The sequence below is a fragment of the Mya arenaria genome, chromosome 5, assembly GCF_026914265.1.
Source record: "Mya arenaria isolate MELC-2E11 chromosome 5, ASM2691426v1".
NCBI classification, from domain to species: Eukaryota; Metazoa; Mollusca; class Bivalvia; order Myida; family Myidae; genus Mya; species Mya arenaria.
In genome coordinates, this window is record NC_069126.1 from 65,856 (window position 1) to 82,590 (window position 16,735).

Below are 16,735 nucleotides of genomic sequence, written 5' to 3' on the forward strand. Positions count from 1 at the left end.
AACGTTTTGCCTGAAATACATGATAACAACAAAGCATGTTGTCTAGCTTTAATGATTCCATATCATAACGCTGTCTCAGAATGTTTTCGATATAATTCTTAATCAACATTTCTTTACTAACATGATCCAGACATTCGGTACTTCACTTAACACTTCCATAGTGTTTTTATATACATAAAGCGATCAGATTGTTTATCTCTAGTACTATTTGTAACATATACTATTCAATTAAAGTTTAAAGGTTGTGAAACAATCTTACTTGTCACTCCTTTTTTATTTTATTTGTATTAAATTTTTAGTTGACATCACTTTAGTGACACCAACTCCTAAGAAGGACCCTTTATCGGTGATTGAAAACGTCCCGCAGCTTTTCCGCTGTGTTACGTCATCGTGTCGACCGGCGGTCTCAGTAACGTGGTATCTGGGCTCCACACAGCTGACTACTGGAACTGAGTCGAGCATCGCAAATGACGTCACTACCAGTACACTTAGGTACATCCCACAGAAAAAACAGCAGGATATGCGAATCCATTGTCGTGGAGGTAATGGTGGTCAAATACAAACATCTGATGACCAACCGAGAATAAACGTTCTTTGTAAGTGTATTTTACATTAACCCTGAATTGCACATTGAATAACTTTTAAATGTATGATGAAAAAAGCCATACTGCAGTACCGATTTAAATTCTTGGTTTAAATAGCATACAAGTGATCTAGTAATATAGGTGTCCGCCTCTTACCCAAGATAAAGTGGGTTCGATCTCCACTAGAGGTAATAGTTTCAAACAAGGGAACGGAATTGAGTATTATTCTGAAAGCTGTCGGCTCTCGTCACAAAGGAGATAAAGAAAATTTGTATCAGCTTGATAGCATTCTTACAAAGGAATGATCGAATCTTCATATGCGAAAAAAGAGATGAGTTCTCGAAGAAACTTCCCTTTCGTTATCTACATTTTATTCCTACAAGCATGTTGTTTAACACTGGTCTGGAACGATGTATGTTTGTTGTGATATTATGGTTGTCTGATCTCGTCTTGATGGTTGAATGTAGGAAACCATTTTACCACATGCAATACATGGAAGGGTATTTAATCATAATTTACATCTTGCTTTCTGCCTTGACGATTTTGCTCTATCGCATCCTCAGTTCTTTGTTTGAGCAACAATATTGCTAGTTTCGTAAAAGATCGTTCGAGTATCTTGGTTGGTCTTCAGTTGCATTCACCGTATGCATATACATAAATGTCAGTAAGCAGTAGGACGAATACCGCATAGCCGAAAATAGCAAGTATAATTCAATACACCACATGGTGTCATGATACGAGTGTATCTTATTATAACAGGGTAGATGGCACTATTCTTACAGTGTCAGTAACATCCCTAGCTTTCTCAATAACACAATCTTTAATATTCGAAACGGTGACAGACTGCTTTCTTCCAAATTACATTCTTTTGTTGTGAAATTGGCATTGCCACGGACGGAATCAAAATGTATCTAATTTTTATGCTCGTACATGTTAAATGTTAAATCTGACTCCGTTTTTCTCCTATGGATGCTTGTATGAAGTTTGATAAGATAAATTAATTCATAACTTCCATGTAGAGGGTTGCCGGGCAGTAAAGTCTAGATAAAAAAGCAACCCTTACCATGTATATGTTGTACAAGTTACTGGCATGATGCCAGGTTTGTTCTGAACTTTGGAATTAATTCTGTGAATTTTGTTAAGCCTTTAGGTCACATGTTTACCACAGCCAAGGTCTTTGATTCCTGTTCTGAAATATTGAAATACCTCTGAGACTGCCTGGGCTCAGCTCAAGGTCATTGATGTATGTCCTGAAGTCTTGAATTTATATATCAAGGTCAAATTGGCTCATAATTTAGTCATGTATATTGTCATGTTATAATGGTAGACCACTGTTAAGGTCCCTGAGGTCTGTCCTGAATTTCGACGGTTACCATGCCTGTGCATTATTATCATAAGATGTCCTAAATTTAGCAGAGTGACCAGAATGCTATGGAATATTGAAAGTAGTTTGAACATATTATTATACATGTGCAGGGGCAGTTAATATTGTTGAGCTATATTCTTGAGCTCAATTACATTTACCCATGTTCATGAGGGAATATCAAAAATGACGTAGATTTTCTTAGCCTTACACAAATTATTCTATGAAGCACTAACAGTTATATTGCTTATCAAAGTTTTACTCTGAACGCATCCAGGACATACATTATCAAACTTTTAAATGCTACTGATAGTTAAAGCCAATTATAGCACAAAGTCCGGTATAACCTCAATGAGCAATAATAATTATAATTATGTTTGGCATCAGGTTCCATTTAAACAGCGTACATATTATATAGAAAGAACAAGTTACCAATAAGAATAAACATTGTTAACAACATATTGAAGAGGTTGCCTGACTGTGCCATGCCGCACCATTTTCAATTGATCAATGCGTATTAACAAACACTATTTCTTACCTAAATATTTAAAGTTTATCAAATTGACACAATTATTTCCATCCAAATAAATTATTTAACATGTATTGAATCGAAATATATTAAAAGTAATTTTAGTTATACATTGGAATAATTATAATTTTAAAATGTCTTTTCGTTTCAAAGCATAAACGTTGTATACTGTAGATCCACCAACAACACCTAATTTTCACATCGGAGGAATGGCCGGAGAATTAATACCAGACAGCACACTGACCGTCATTCGGGGCAACGTTACCACCGTGATATGTGAGTCCTCTGCCAATCCACCTCCCACCTATACTTGGAATGGAAACAACAATACGCTGACGTTTACGCCAACTGTTGACGAAAACATAACATGCAGTGTTCGCAACAGTATGGTTACGACGGGTGGAACATTTAACAGATACAACTCATCAGTTCTTCATGTTAACGTATTATGTAAGTAGATGCCTTTACTTGCTGACACATGTGCAAAATACTATTGAGTGGGTTCATGCAAAAGTAATGCTCGAATACAAAAGGCAGGTTAGCGCGATAGGTCCAATTTGCAAAATCACGCCTAAAATGCATACTGCATAATGCACGAAACATACGAATCAATCCTCATGTTAACATTCTTGTGTGAAGATAGTTTAAAACATATTAATGCTGTAAAATATCACAAATAATAATAAGGAAACAGATGTATTATCAGTACCACCGTTATCGAAAAAGGAATGTCCGATATGTGAAACATCGTTTACAAATTTGTCAAACAACATCGGGCTTGTCCAATATGTGTACAGGAATAACATAAACAATGACTTGAATATACCGACTGGTGCATGCAAACTAAAAAAGATTTTCTCTATGGAAATAGAAGGTAATTTTGATATAAACTCCATAAATAAATACCGGAAAAGAGGACTTATGAAAATAGAGGAGTCCGACTTGGTAATATTTTGATTGTTTATGACAGCATTAAAGTGTGCAAAACTGTCAATGCTCCCGCACTCGAGTGACCAGAACCAATGCACACATTTTTATGACCCATGTTTCAGATATAAATGAGGTTTTACCTCACCCTGGATAGGCACTGTCTCAAAGGGATTGAAACGTGTGTGTCTCTCAATAGGGTCATAGTTATATTTCTGGCTTGTCAATGTAGTTTCTATTATATAATTGTTTTGGATTAGCATAAACTGAACTTTGAAATCCATCTCGACCATTATTATTTTATTCATGTACACTGTACAACAATGGAGGTACTGATGTCGCTGAACAAATTGTTCGCGGTTTGTTCGCGGTTTTTGATTGCAAAAGACAGCATTGTTTAATGATTTAATATATGGTTGTTCTAGTTGGGACAAATGGTTACTTAGTTTTGTTACACAAGACAAGGAGGAAAATGTCGTCTGTATGAAAATAACAGTGCTTTTGATCTACTTGGATGGAGAAGGATTTTTTTGACAAGTTCCAGAAACCCTCTCTACCCCTCCTCGCAAAGTAATATCAAAGAAAACACCATAATGGGTTTACTAGGGTTAAAGTTTGAAATATAAATTTTCCCATTTTTAATAAATATCCTTTGTCAATTGCTCGGTGGTCAGTTGTACGGACAGTTCAAACCCACTTCTTACACTTGCTGTCAAATGTATTTTTATCCTTAAGTAATTCCTGGCCATCAATAATATTGAATGAGCTTTTGTATTCTGAGACTAAAATGGCACGATCTATACCGGTTCTAATACTTCGCAGCGTTCAAGGCGATAGCAATTTGTTGCTCTTAGATCGGACCTTTGCATACATTTTTCTCAGGTTACCCGATTATACGTTCCCATAGGATTTATTTAGATATATATAACCAATGAGGTTTGGTTTATATACAAGAACAACAATTTATAAAATACCACAAGTGTCTATATTGATATTATTTAGGAGTGTTCTGTGTAAATTTACCAAAATGAACATATAGTCGACAAAGGTAAGCAACCATCAAACTTTTTGACTGCCTACATCGTACCGTCGCGTTTGGTTTAACGCTGGCATCCAGATTCTCATTCATTCATTCGTTCGTTCGTTCGTTCGTTCGTTCGTTAATTAATAAATTCCCTCATTCATTCACTCAATAACTCTCTAACCCACCCACACCCACCAAAAATCTAAAATGCATTCGTTCTTTCGTTTGTTCGTTCGTTCGTTCGTTCATTCGTTTGTTCGTTCGATCGTTCATTCATTTATTCATTCGTTCTTTCCTTTGTTCATTCATTCATTCTTTCATTCATTAATTAATTAATTCATTCATTCATTCATTCATTCATTCATTCATTCATTCATTCATTCATTCATTCATTCATTCATTCATTCATTCAATCATTCATTCATTCATTCATTCATTCATTCATTCATTCATTCATTCATTCATTCATTCATTCATTCATTCATTCATTCATTCATTCATTCATTCATTCATTCATTCATTCTTCATTCATTCATTCATTCATTCATTCATTCATTCATTCATTCATTCATTCATTCATTCATTCATTCATTCATTCATTCATTCATTCATTCATTCATTCATTCATTCATTCATTCATTCATTCATTCATTCATTCATTCATTCATTCATTCATTCATTCATTTATTCATTCATTCATTCATTCATTTAATCATTCATTCATTATTTGATTCATTCATTTATATATTCGTTATTCATTCATTCATTATTTAATTCATTCATTTATTTATTCGTTATTCACTCACTCACTCACTCACTCACTCACTCACTCACTCACTCACTCACTCACTCACTCACTCACTCACTCACTCACTCACTCACTCACTCACTCACTCACTCACTCACTCACTCACTCACTCACTCACTCACTCACTCACTCACTCACTCACTCACTCACTCACTCACTCACTCACTCACTCACTCACTCACTCACTCACTCACTCACTCACTCACTCACTCACTCACTCACTCACTCACTCACTCACTCACTCACTCACTCACTCACTCACTCACTCACTCACTCACTCACTCACTCACTCACTCACTCACTCACTCACTCACTCACTCACTCACTCACTCACTCACTCACTCACTCACTCACTCACTCACTCACTCACTCACTCACTCATTCATTCATTCACTCATTTGTCCATTCATCATTTATTAATATATATATTGTCTATACGCAAACTAGACGATTACCCTCCAAACAAAGGTCTAGAATGTTGTCCACTACATAAGTCGGTTCTGTGTGAAGATGTTTGGAAGAAGTGTTAACATACCGTTGGAATAAGATCATTGTCATGGAGTTTGTGTACTACTATCGTTTGATCGATAGACGCTCTCGTAATAAATGAACAAAATTGAAGTCATTCAAAGTTTAAAACTTTTTATGTAGTACACTTGTTTGAAAATGAAAGATGCCAATTAAGGAGTATGTTTTGATTACGTATTTTGTACATAACTGCATATCTAATGAAGGAAATATCATGTTCCGAATGATTGGGCCTTAGAAGCTGGGCGTTGCCGGTTCTAACTTATGCCGAAACACCTTCGTGGAGCCCCATTGTGGTTTGACTTCATGAAATATTTGGGGACGGCCAGTCTAAGACAATATCAAGAACTGTCGTTATTGTGCAAAAGTTTGCATAGTTGACCCACTTTTTGACAGAAAAAAAGTCGCCCAGCGTCCTTTTCAATAAGGTGGTGGTGAAAATAAAAAGCCTGTCGTTAACGGCATATGAATTTACTAAATTATGCACGTATTCTACCGATAACGCCCGGTATTTGCTCGTATACACACCTCATAACGGACTGAAAACACACATTTGATTCAATAATGAATAAACCCTTTCTCGTAACAACTTTTTGCGGGATTCGAGCAAAAAGGTGTAATAGCCAAATATATTTATAAGTATATCTGTTATAACAAAACAAGAGAGCTTACAACTGAGCTAATACCTATTTCAAAAAGTAATTTGATCATCATTTATCATATCATAACAGATGAAATATATTAGCCTGAGAAATGTTTTAACTAATAGCAACAAGCCACCGATTCCATAGTTAAATCAGCGTTAAAATATTGCTATTTGATTAGTTGATGATTTTCGTTGAATAGAAATGTGTATTTTAATCAATGAAATATTAACAGGAATAATTTCGCTGCAAATTAAGGAGTCAGCTATCAACTTTAAGTACTATCTTAAAAAGACAAGTTTAGAGATTCCAGTGTTATTGTGTGTTCTGTTTTGGCATACACACGACGAACAGACCAAGACACGTACACACTAAAGAACAATCAAAGGCTACACGAAACGTTTTACCTACACGGTATCTTCTACTTGAGCTGTGATACGGAGTCTCAATTTACTGCCCTAGATATTCCGCAACAGATATATGTAGATGTATTTTGTATTTCAAATAATGCAGAAGTGACGAATTTTACATTATTGCATGCTTATGCTAATCAACGGCATAACTTTGAAGTAAATGAAAACACACAAGTTATATTGTATTGCAAAGTTGAAAGTAATCCATTATCAAATATAGTGCTGTCTAAACAAAGTCAAGATTTGAAGGTAGCGAGTAACACAAACGATTTGGAACTCACGATCAGCAAAAGTGTTTGTGAGGACGATGGTACTTACCATTGTACAGCACAAAATACACAAAATACTGAAGCTGATGTCAGGTCCTTGACGCTATTTGTCAGATGTGAGTACTACGACTTTGCATACTACATTTGGATAACAATTGTCAATTGTATCCAAGTTTATGTTTTAACTTGTGTACGTCTTACCAAATTTGTTTTAATAAGTTAACTTTAACCAACACAAACTTTGTTCACTGTTAACACTGCTACATAATTAGTCTTGTGATGTTGTTTTTTTCTGTAAAATCATTTATTAATTACCTTGTACGCATGGTATTCAGCGTTGTCGAACGTGGATTTGTGTGCTTCCTCGGGCTACTCATATCATACTGTAATTTACGTATAATTTCCTGTGCCTAAGAGCCACAAAAGCAATGCCATTTTTCTAATCATACGCCAGACACGAACACATATGTTTCCCACTAGGTTGCAAAATATTTAAACAGTTCCTTATTGAAAAAGTATCTAGCATTAGTTTGCATTTTCAATTACATAAATATAAAAGTAAGAGTAAAACTTACAACTAATCAGTAGTTATATCTATTATCTACGAATAAGCTTGAAGAAGGGGTGATGTATGTTTACCCGAAAAATAATTTCAGAGGAATAACGGAATATATAAGAGGTAAATTGTGAAGAACAAGACTGTTTTTAAATGGCCAGCAACACTTCATCCCTACATTTAGGTTTTTATCATTCGCCTAGGGACATAGGCAGGAAGCGAATTAAGGAATATTTGAGCTTGATTGCAGAAACAGAAATGAGTTTGTCTCTAAATGTCCAAAAAGAGGATATGCAGCGGTAGTTTTCTCGGGGATATTGGGTTATCTTTAATATCTTGAAATTATTGGTTAACGTTGGGGTAAGGTGAGTACATTCGCTTATCAACATGTTCAAGTTCCCAGAGAATTCGTGTTTCACTGACCGCTCCATAGCGATAATCCCTTCATTTATTGATACAAATATTTTAATGCATGAGTAGTCTGTGGTGCCTCCCTCTTTTAATGTTTTGGGCCCTTATCTTGTGCCTCTAAAGGGTTTATGTTTGAATTGTTGACCTGCTAGCTTTTTATTTTTAGGTGCTCCTCGTGCATCGTCACTTGCACCAAGAAAACAAAGAGTTGCAAGTTCTACTGGAGTGTTAACTCTAATATTAGTAGCCTTTCCGCGACCAAGTGTTAATGACTTTGTGTGGGAAAAAGAAGTTTCAGCTTCTGGAACGTGGCATGTCGTTTATAACAACACAAACATCGACATCATTGTATCTGCAGACAGACTTCAAACTCAATTATTCTTCAGTTACGTAGTGGAAGATGATTTCGGGTACTACCGCGTGAATGTCAGCAATGAACTTGGAAATTATACTGAAACGTTTAGTCTTCAAGTGCAAGGTAACTTTCGAATACTTCATATTTTTGAAGTTGTCATATTTGTTTTCTCCGCATCAGAAAATGGGCATATATTTTCATCTTGATAATAATTCTGAATTAAGACTTTTTGAGAATCTCCATTTACCAAACTATGGTTTGCATGTATCACACCGGAAGTGGGTGACTTGTCTCTTTAATCAGTCCATTATTATTATCCTACTGTTTAATATTAACATGTTAAATTTTGAAAATAGCGTCAAATAAAACAATTTACATTAACAAAATAATCAAATAAAAAATGTTGTTTGTTATTTTCTGTTATTTGAAAGCTCAAAAATGGCATTGACGCGCATACCTAAAACCGTTCTCACCTCTCCTGGAAGTATGTTTTAGTACCGATAATAGAAACATCTATCAGTGAATCAAATGACATGATTTTTTTTCGCTTTTCAAAGGCCACCAGCCAATACAACATACGTACAATTATTTGATGCAATACATTAAATAAAGTATGTGTAGTACAAACACTCATAAAATATAAATGACAATCAGTACAATCAGTAATCCTACTTATAATTAATAGTCAATAAATGATTTTTGGGAAAATCTGCGTTGTACTTAGTTAGGATATATTATCAACTTTCTCGTAACAATGCTTAAAAGCAATAAATAAATAAACCTTACTTACAACTTGACCAAGAAGTGATCGGTATGGATATCTTTAGTTGGACATTAAACTGCGGTTCGTTTATAGGTTTGGTTCCCATATTAATATGCAACATATACAACATTAGTTAGCGCAATATATTACGCGAAGTATAAATAGTACATAAAATCATGAACAATATGTGACAATCAGAACAATCAGTAACCCACCTAATAATAAATAGGCAATGAACGATGTTTAGAAAATCTAAGTTTATTTCTTATAAAGAACCCTCTTTTTTCATCGCCGTCCGCGTTGTCGATGCCACCGGCGTTTGCCTCGTCGCCTCCGTCTGTACGAAAATCCTTTAACTATAATTAAAGCCCAAAACAGTCTTTGACACTAAATTACCATACTGCAATACGCAGTACATACTGGTATTACAAGACCCATAAATCTGGCTTAATTATTGAGATGTGACTAAATGAATAGCAACAGCATGCGTTGCTCTTGTTCTAAACTTGTTGTACCCTCAAATCTGTGTAGGTTAAGGAGATAAAAAAATGTGGTGTTTCTAAGCCAGTATCTCAATGTGGGCTTAATACATAGCCCTCTATGTATGGGTTTAAAATATTTATCGTCTCTTTTTAGAGCGTCCCCATACTCCTTCGAATTTGCAACTGAATCAAAAAGCCACAGTTGACACGATTTACATTGAATGGACACCCGGCTTTGACGGAGGCCTGCCCCAAACGTTTCACGTTGAGTTCATGGAGGTTGGATTTTCTGTATGGAGGGACAAAGGAGTTATCGCTGGATACACCAACCACACTATTGCTGGATTAAATCCAAATACATTATATGAAATAAAAGTCTATTCAACAAATGACCATGGTCGATCAACTGCGTCAGAGGCTATAACAGTTACTACATTGAAAATGCCGGAAACGCTGGAAACCGGTCAGTACTGTGTTTAAATAAATGCGAAAATGAGCGTAGTTCAGTCTTGTGGGATGGTCAATTCCATATGTTACTACTACATATACAAAGGACACCAAAAGAAAGAGTGATATTTGCGTTTCCTGTATAAACTAATAGTCAACGAAAACGTTCTAGCGGTATCTAACGTTAGGTACCGTTGGACATGCCCATACATTTCTATTCAATATAGCATGGCGTGGACCTAGAAATGTTATCAAACATTATCTGAGACTCTATCTTAGTTATATACTCTCAATTTACTGTCGAGAATAAAACTCTTAATCAATCTGGACCTTTATAACAAGAATCAAATCAAATATCACTACAGACAGCTGAGATTATTACGCGCATTTTATATTTGTACATGCATATTAGGTTTAAAATGTGTAAGCTACTAATGTTGACTAGAGCAAGCGCCAATTTTTTATGAAAACCATTCATATGTATATATAATAGCAATTTAATTGATTGAAACAATAAGATTATACACAAAAAAATGACATAATGAGGCTAATTATGTACATTTTTATAATAAGATGTATAACACCAGCTATCTGTTTCACCGTTGGTTTGCTTGGTGTTCCCTCAAAACAACGCAGAGTGAAAAAATAAACCCTACAAAATGTTAGAGATCCACTCTTAAATACACTAAGATAAAATTGAAGTTGATAGAACAAAAAATTATATGCCCTAAATTGCTTCCTTAAACTTAATGTATTCGCTGCAAATTTCACACTTTTTAATCATTTACACACAATTAATGCCTACTAGGTTGACTAACATCTTTATTATCTTAAAATGTTGGTTTTACATTGCTAAACAACTTGCAGAGCCTTTCCACAACTCTTTGGCACAGTAGAATCTGCAAAAAAAAAACAGAAAAAAATCAGTGTATATAAATACAATGCAATGTTTTATACTTTAATAACGATGTACATCTCTTGATAGTAAACACAACTCTGCTATGTATACCATCCTGCAGCAGTAATAAGAATAACATAAGATAGTAGGCGGAGCCTAATATTCATTAGCAGCTCCGAGTAATTATGGTAGCATATATATAAATGGAATACCAAACAATACAAGTAGATATTTTTCTTGCCCAATAGCTGAAATCAAATGTACACCTAATAAATCATCATTCTGCAACAACATATGTAAGTAAGGTTTTGTATAACTGCTTTTAGAATTAGAATTTTAATGAAGTGCTCGCATAAACGAGAAAGCAAACTGTGTGAATAGATTTATAACACAGACCAATGGCCAACACTAAGAGGTCGTCTCATCAGTTTCATTAGAAAATGATATAACATCAAAGCCGCGGCAAGAAACGATTTTCAAAAGGCACGAAACAAGTCATTTAGGAATGAAACAAATAGGATGAATTAAATTACAGAACCAGACTTACTCACACAATGCTAAAATTTGGATACATTTGCATAATATGATTGTGAAATACTAAATAATAAACTCATTATGTCGTTTATCAATACAAGTTTGGCTAGCTGTAATTAGGTGGAATTACCGGAAACAAATAAAACGAATTTTCGAAAAATACTTTTATTTGCATAAGTACATAGACTAGAAAACGCGGGGGGATGGGAAAGCCGTAGGGCGAGGGGGTGTTTTTAAAGGGTCATCATTTACAATATAGTGTGCAAGGGGATGGGCGAGGCTGTGGTTCATACTATATTTTGTTGGGCGGGGGTATATCGTGTGTAGGAGTAGGGGATCGGGATAGGGAAGTCGGAGGGGGAGGGGGAGTGATTTTGGTACTTCAACCAACCGCACACTACTTAACACACAATACAAGCCCTTATATACACTTATATACGGTTAAACGAGTTATTTTGACGATATCGATAAGTCATTTTTTACGAGAAAGGTTAGTCGTTTTAATAAGATACCAAATATATGACATGTATTAATCACCTCAGTCTATGCTGATAAAGTACGAAACTGGCCCAAATAAAAGTCGACTCTTTTACATCAAGTTTTATTTGCGAATTCCTTCAATCTTTCAAACAGTACAGCATTGTGACACACATATTGAGACAGTACTGTACTGTTTTTCTATTATTGGCCAAAATGTAGATCGTTTAGTATATTTAAAATGCCAGCGACAATCGGCATCACATCAACAATTCTAGCTGATCAAGTAACATATTTCAACAGCTAATTATGCTAAACAAACGTCGTAAATCGATGTTAGACCAATTTAACTGATATCAAACATCAATTGATCATTCTATTACATTGTGTATTATTAAAGAAAAGTATGTGAATATAAAGTTTGAAATGCTTATACACTGTGCCAGATGCTTGAGGGGAAACGGATTTTGGAGATTTCGTACCACTTCAATATCGTACCACTACCACATCGTCCGATCCTTGGTGGCTCTTCCCAGTGAATGGTACGAAGTTTCCTGGTACGATAATGAAGTGGTAACTAATACAAAGTATCTGTAATTCAGGGAAAAATTGTACCTAGCTATCAGATTCTCGGTTGAAACGCAAAGATCGATAAAACATGAAGTTGCTGGTAAAGAGGGTTCAAATATGAACTATTTGATTAAAAGATATGCATGAATATCAGTTAAATTCACCTTTTCAAAAAATAATTCGACTGATTTGCTCCCCTTCCGAACAAACAGAATGGCACCCAAGGTTTATTTCAAGTCATCGTCAAGTTCAATTATAACGTGAAATGCGGTTTAATATATTTAACTCTTATTCCATAAATACTAAATTTCAGCGATATTTTCTGAATTTGTTATTAGTAAAAATAATTTGAATTGCAAAACCAAAATTGCATCATACTGTATTGCACAGTAATGAAACATACTTTCTTATCATAAGTTTAACTTTGAAGGCATAACCAAAATATCCATTGATGAAAATTGATGAGCAAAAATTGTTATTGTACCTCGGGTATTGCCGTTTGGATTTTCTTTGGTTTAAGGAACCCAGCCCGCGCTCAAAACATGTACGATTTGCTTTCCGGCCTGCACACGTATTATATAAGCAAAGAATGACAAACTTTTATGGTACCTATTTATTGGTCAGTGGTTCCCTAAAAAAGCCATCATTACTGCAATGAAAGGAAATAGTCCTTGTAATCACAAACCGTATATCACTTTTAATCGCTCGATGCAATTAAACCGGGTTAATGTTTAAAAAACATGTTACTCAGCTTGTTTCTGTAGTTTTTTCACATAAGTTTCCATGCCCGTATTAACTGGCATTGTCTAAAATATAGTAAACTATTTTTATTTTGATGCATAATAGTTTAAAGTAAGGATAAGAGACAAGTAATTTAAAACCCTACTCCAGTGTTTTAATATGTATCATCCATTTATGTTTTGGTCATTGAACTTTGTGTTGCCATATTCAAGTCCAGAGGCATGACTTAATTCTTAAAGCAATGTTTACAATGTCCTTCGTGGTATCGGTGACTAATAATAGACAAGATCCAGCTATTGTTGAATGATATGAAATGTTTTTAAACTCTACCAGTACTGATTTCGTTTAATTTGTAATATAACATGCTCATTTAAATGTTGCTGAATATAACTGAACGACAAATTATTGGCAAGTAATAATTCCATTTCGGTAAACGCTTCGTACTTTATTGCTATTGTGTGTTGTTTCCCGTTATCAGTCAATCATTAAATCACTCTATATTTCAAGCAGACGATGAATGTATTTTATATTAAACTAGGATAATACAGTCGAAGAAGCAGTTGACATAATCACATGTCATTTAATTGTGATTGTACCATGTTTAGGCTTGAACTTTAGCTCAATCCATTGGTAATAAACCCCAACATTCATGTGGATTAATTCCAATGTACCAGATTTCAATCAAAATCAGTTTGTGAAAAAATGCCAGGAACAACATTTGATTAACAAAATATTTTCAAGTTTATTTAGAAGTAAAAATGTGTGATAGTTTGCGTATATTTACAATAAACACACTTATAAAACACGAATATGAAAGGGAAAATCCTATGAATTGAAAAGCTCCCTCAGATTTAAAATGCATTATTAATTCAATGCGATGTTCACCCTTCTGCACTGATTTAGCAGCGAATTTAGCTAAATAGACGAAATATACACAGAAGCATTGTTTGTTAGATGGAATAACATTATTTATTATTATATACCTCATATTTTGTAAAACATATAATTATTTGCTTTTATAGTCTAACTTCTTGGTTTGCTGTGCAATTTTCCTCTGCATTCCTATCTATTTTTATGTTCAACAACTTTGTGCGCTTATGTATGTAAGTCTTAATAAACATTTTAATTATTTTTTTTTCGATATAGTATATACACTGACTCGGAGTGTTTTGGCATGTGACGTTATTTTCTTAGAAAAATGTACATAGATAATCATTTGGAAGAAAAGATTAGCCAATATATGTCGCTTTTATTTTTGATAATGTTTTCTGTATTTGTTCCCAGTTTTAGTACAATGATGGTTTTTATTATGAAACTCTATGATCACACAGTTTTAAATATTTTATTTTCTAAGGCAGACTGTGTGTGACTGCATCGTATATTTTAAAAGCTTTTGAATTAGGTGCTCTGAATTGCATTTCTCCGTCTGCAGATGGAGTTGGGATCTCTAATCATAAAAGTACTTAGGGTTTACCTATAAGTTTATTATTATTTGTTTTATTATTAAGTTTCCTCAAGTTAATGCATACTTTGATAAGATTTACCGTTTTTTCTTTGTTTAAGATTGTTAGGATAAGAGTGAGGTTTGTGCATTTAAACTGGTTTAAACCCACATTAAATTTACATTTTACTGACCGGTCCTATGCGGTACCTAACAATCCTTGATAAACATACCTAGTTTTTTATATATAGTATGTATGCACTGTGCTGTTTGTGGAGTTTTGTGCTGTTCTTCCATTTTTCGTGTTTGTGCTTTTTTGTTTTTGTGTTCTTTGTCCAGTGCCATTAAACCGGGTTTATGTTTAAACGTTTTGCTACTGACCTTGTTTCTGTAGTTTTTCACATAAGTAAGGCTTCGGATAATTGGTCTAAATATGTACATAATTTATAAAACTATCTTTGTTTAAGCTATTTTTGGAATAGAAACAGTATTATCTATACTAAAACAGGTTATTTCACAAGAAATGACGATGATTACGATAATGACGATGGTGATTATGGTGGAGGTGGTGGTTGTAGTGGTGATGGTGGTGCTGGATGTGGAAGGTGTTGATATGGTGGTCGTAGTTGAAGTGGCGGTAATGGTTGTGGTGGTAAAGGTGGTGGTGGTTGTGATGATGATGATGATGATGATGATGATGATGATAATGATGATGGTGATGATGATGCACAAACAAAATATACTTATATTTAGTATACAGTTTGATATGATATCTCTTCAAATTAGTATATATGCTAATACACGTGACTGGCGAATATTTATGATTTTTGTGACCTTTTCATTTGAGCATTCGACATTTCCTTTAATGGAACTATAACTTAAAATGCGGATGCATTTAAAATGACTAACAGTCTAGTTTAGTTTATAAATTCCAAAAATACATATCTTTGAGTTAAGTATGTCTATGTTTACCACCAGGTCTAGTTATTCCTGCTGCTGTTGGCGGAGGTATCCTAACAGTCGCGACCGTAATTGTGGTCTTGGTAATTCTTAGACGGAAGTCTCCAGGGCATTGTATCTTTTTAAGGAAAAGAGGTATGTAACTATTTATTATTTTATTAAACTCTTCCAGTGAATATGCTGTTGATTTTATAGGAATCGCGTTTTAAGTTGTAAAGAAAACCAAACAGTATATAAGCCGTATTGTTCTTAACAAAATACTACTCTGCAGCCCGAAACATGCTTGTATAAAAGTCGTTATTTTACAGATATGTTCCTCGAACTTAGTCGCAAAATTGTACCGTAAATTATAGTATTGGTAACACCACTGATCAACTGTTTATTGCTGAGTCAAAATGAGTTTTTTAACTGCATTCCCTTTTCAGATGTGCAAGATGAGCAATCCGTGTAAGTGTTATAGGTGGTTTTTATATTGACTCTTGATAGTTTTGCACATTTTCGGTGTCATTTAAACGTTTCTACAATGTTCATACCTTGGTCCTTTGTTGTACAATTTGATACTCGTCATGGTGGCAAGGAACAGACCAATTTAGCCAACTTTTAAAACAAAATACTCTATGTTTAATTGTAATAAATGGATATCTAAACTGATGTTAGGGGAGATTATTAACATATATATTTTAAAAAGATAAACTATGCAATACATTGATGCTTTTAGGACAGTTGTGTCAGTTATTTTTGTCTCACATTGGCAGATCTGGAACAGACCATCCTGGATATAACGAAGAACAGACGTACAAAAGAGTGTTCATGACAACTGCCGAATCGGTTTACGACGTTCTAGGTTAAGTGTCATAATATTCATATAGTAAAATACTAAATCGTAAAGCTCCACTTTATGTTTTGGGTCGTCAGTGTATTTGTAATTTTCGAACCAATAAATACAAACCTTGTTGCAGAGGGCCTCTTGGATCCTTCTTATTAGCCTTCTGTCATATAGCGAACTAGGTC